This window comes from Aplysia californica, unplaced genomic scaffold (genome assembly GCF_000002075.1).
Source record: "Aplysia californica isolate F4 #8 unplaced genomic scaffold, AplCal3.0 scaffold00246, whole genome shotgun sequence".
Classification (NCBI taxonomy): Eukaryota; Metazoa; Mollusca; class Gastropoda; order Aplysiida; family Aplysiidae; genus Aplysia; species Aplysia californica.
Window position 1 is genome coordinate 455,250 of NW_004797516.1, and position 4,519 is coordinate 459,768.

Consider the following 4,519-nt stretch of genomic DNA (forward strand, 5'->3'; position numbering starts at 1 on the left):
GGGGGAGTTTAATGTGTGGATGGGTGAGTGAGTTAGTATGTGTGTGTGTGTGTGTGTGTGTGTATGCGCACAAGCACATACACAACACATAGATGTACATAAATGCATGAGTGAGTGAGTATTTTTATTCATAATCATTTCAACTGCTTATTGTAAGACTCCGTGATACGGCACTGTTCAGAATGGCATAAAGCAGTCTTACACTAAGCTGTCAATTTGTGGATGTTGAATATGCATGATTTTATCTGTGCATTTTTGTGATTGTGATTTATCAAAACATATTCATGGTTTTTTTATATATAGATCTACACCAACACTCTGCTGCGCTTACTACTGTTTGCATAGGAGTTTGTAGATTGAAGAATATTATGACGAAGTTGTTTTTTTTTTTCTTTTGTTTTTTTTTTAAGTCTTGTTGATAAACCATAGAGATGTCTTGTATTATTATTCACATACGGTACGTTTCATTCCATTAAAAAAATCTTGACTGATTTGATGATATAATTATCTACAAAAGAACTTCCTTTTGTATTTTCACCTCCTTTAGATTTGATATAGTAAAGGTTGACGACACACAGTCAACTGTAGTGTAATGGTTTGATTCTTTCCTGCTGCACGCAATTTGTACATTGGTAAGTTATTTTATCGAGTGTTTCCATCTGTAAGCATTGATGTGAATTCCGCTCTGCCTGTACATATTGGCCCTGACAGGCGGAGCAGAGGAGCCAACCTCTTTAATAATCTAAATTGTATCAATGGGTATATAAAACATATACTATGCGCAAAATATGTTAGCGCTTCTTGTTAAAAGAGCTAAAGCCAATATCTTTGGTAACCTTTCGTAAATTGATTTAACTTTCTACATCTTCAAGGGAAAAAAAGGCAGGTTTGATTTGCTAAAGACAAAAACAATAGCGTAACTATAACAAGGAGGCATCCTTTCTGGTACTGGTATAATGCTGTTTTAATAGGCAGACTTTCAGTTTATGCCTGTTCTTTGGTCTTAAAAAGATGTGTGGCAGGGGGGGTAGTTGCTCTGATCAAAGTGTGGCTCAAAATATTCAGGTCAATTTCTTCAATAACTGAGTACACTTAGCAAATCAATTCTTTACATCTTTTCTTTATTATAAATCTTATTTGTTATCCTGGCTTCCATAAGGTTGAGAAGTATTTCTGTTTTGCAGTTCATATCAAGAGAACATGTTCTCTATAGGCAACATGCTGTGTAGATTTGTACTCAGAAGGCATCTGTTCAAACTAGTTTGATGCCATGACAAGGAAAGCCGATTTATTTACATTGAGATTGGGGGGCATTAAAGATTGTGCACTAGCAAACAATGTGCTATAACAAGTACCATCAGCTTTTCTCTGGCTGCACAGTCTCATCATAATGTATGTCTAGTTTTTTATGCAGTTTTAAGTATATTATTATGCATTGCTTTTTAACCTTCGTTTGTCTTTATTTTTTAAAGCATTTTAATGCTGCTGGGTGTTGTGAAATTATGTCTTTCTAAATGGTTTTGACTCAGACGTGTTTCTTTTGTTACAAAGTTTGTTTGAATATCATGCAACGCTCTTCATTGTGATAAATTTACCATGAAGAAATCAGATTGAAGTAAAGTTTTTAAAACATCGACTTTAAATCTATAGTTGCTTGTTTTTGCAGTTGTGTTTTTTTGTGTATATGGGGGGCTGGGGAGGGTAAGGTTGTTTGTTTTTGGGGTTTTTTCGCTCAGCTGTTTCTTTTTCTTTCTTTTCTTTTTTTTTGGTAGTGAATGCAGATTTTGTTGCTCCTGGTGTGCCCTGCTTGTGGTGGTAGGTCCAGTCTCTTGTCAATACACATATTTTCTTTAACTTTTAATTCTTGGCTGATTTGGCCCTACTGTGGAAAATAATGGCGCCTTTTGAAATGAAGTCTGCCTGCCCTTTACTTTCTTCAGTTGGAGCCTCCAAAATAACGCTGAAACTGTTAATATCAATTCTTGTGCCATTTTTCTAGAACATTTGCTTGTGATAACCAAAATTAATCAGTAAAAGTTGCTCACAAGAAATGATACGAGCTTTGAAAATATCTCTGTGCCCAAATAATGTAATACGTATCATCACGTTGAAAAGACAAACGATGAGTAAACAATACAGTGGCAAACTTTCTCTTGCAATGTTCAAGTAACCTTCCTGTGCTGTAAAAGAAGGAGTGATGTGTCATATTATTCTGATAGGTCATTACATCACGCCTCACACAAAAGCAGAATTGCAGTTGTTTTCTGACTCTAGTGGCGGGTGGTTGGCGAGTGCTTTGGTGTGGTTTGCTCCTTCTTTCCTGGCATACATCGTCCTGATCTATCCTTCTTTTTTGTGTTTGTTACTCTTGTAACATCTCTAATCTTCGGCGTGGGTGGTTGGCGGGTGCTCTGGTGTGGTTTGCTCCTTCTTTCCTATCACACATCTATCGTCCTGATCTCTCCTCCTTTCTTATGTTAGTTACTCTCTTGTAACACCTCTAATCTTCGGCATTCATATGACCGTATGCAGTTGCGAGCGCCATAAAACCTCTACTGAAACTAAAACTAATCTTCGGCACTCATGTGACCTAATTGTGTAGCAAGTGCCGAAAACTCTTACTAAAACTAAAAGTCCTCACTCTAGTGGAACTTGCATTGATTTCTGGAAGCTGTGCGAGTGGTTAGAGGGTGCCACTATCAAGTCCTGCTTTTGCACTTTTCCTCTGTTGTTTCTGTCCGTCTTACTTTTTCTAGCTCTAAAATATGACCTTATTAAATTGTGCCTTCTCTCTTTATTCAAACAAACAACAAACAAAACAAGCTGGGTACTGTTTAGATTTATATTTATACGTGTATTTACAAAACGATTCTCTTTGAAATTTCTCGATAAAAACAAACAAACGGAAACTGCTTCTTCCGAAGCATGAAAAACGTCGTATTGTGAAGACAATCACAACGATGCATTGATAAGACTACTTCAATTTTCTGATGTGATATCGAGCTATAAGCTCTTATTGTCGGTTCCTCTGGTGTTACTGTTACGCTCTTCGCTTTTGCATAATCTAGAGAATTCTGAATACATGTTTTTGAGTCGTGGGGGATTTCGTTTTTAAAAATCCTATTATACTGATGTAAAGGACTTTGAACGTACCCCTCCCCTACCCATCTTCCCCTAAAAACTGCTCAGATCAAAGTGACAGTAGAATATTGGAGTATTGATGGCAAACATTAAGAGAATGCACTGTTCGTCTTCATCTAATTCATCCTGAGGCCTTGACAATTTGTAAAATTAACGCGTCATCAATTTGAAATGAAGCATGTCGGCCCGATGTGCGTCAAATTTGACAATATTCTAACAAAAAAATGACTGTTCGACCTCACGGTAAGTATAATAGGCCTACACGGGCTTTAAAAAAGGAGAGAATGGAAGGCAAAGTCAAGCTCCCTATATTATAGTGATCTAAGATAAGATAAGATAATAATAATATACATCTTTATTGTCCAGATCCTGGCACATTGGTTTGGTGTTTCACTACGTACACGCTTGCATATTATACACACACACACACACACACACACACACACACACACACACACACACATACACACACACACACATACACACACACACACACTCACGTACATTTGGATTTAGGAGCAGCTTTGTCATTCAGTAGTATGAAACGAGTACAAAAAGCGTGTAATTAGCAACCTATAAATGGGTGCTCCTGTGAATCTTCCCTTTCCTACACTTTTTCTTTCCCACAGTGCCGGAGCTCAGCTGTTGTTGTGTAGGTAAAGGTAACGGCGGTGTTCGCATCTCATTCAATAGGTCCCAGGTTCGAAACCCGACAGCGACGGTAAATTTTCTTCTCTAAAATGTTTCTCCTTTCATCTCCTTCCCTCCTGTCAAACCATGTAGTGTGGTCTGCTTTCGTCTCCACTTTCTGCTCTCCCCCCACCCTGCCCCCTCCTCTACTGCTACTCCTTAGCTCCTAATTCTTATTGCTGTCTTTCAGCTTAACCCCTGATCTTAGGATAGGAAAGATCTAACACATGCCTTCTCGTGAAAGGGCGTAAAATCTCGGAAGTCCTGAGTACAAGTTGCGCAGGTTAAAGATTCCTTTGGTGGTCCAATATCGATAAGAGTAGGCTTTGGCCGCCACGTACCCGAGCAAAATTCAAAATTAATTCCTAACAAACTGAAAATATTGTGTCCCGCGCGCTACTATGAAACACTTTCCGAAAAAAAAAGTGCCGGATTTGAATCAGACGTCGGCGATCAGCTCTAGTTCACCATGCATTTCTCCGCAAGGAATTAATAAGCTGCATCTGTTCGGTTTTCCAGTAGAATAGGTCTTGTTCTACCCCTGCCTCGTTAGCCTTCCATCCTTTCCACCAGTTAGAGCAAGATATTCAAGGCCTCAGGCCTTTCGGAAACTGCGCTGTTTGCCTCTGGTCCATAATGAAATTCTTGAGGCTTCTCTATATAATTATTTCAACTGTCTTTTTTTTTG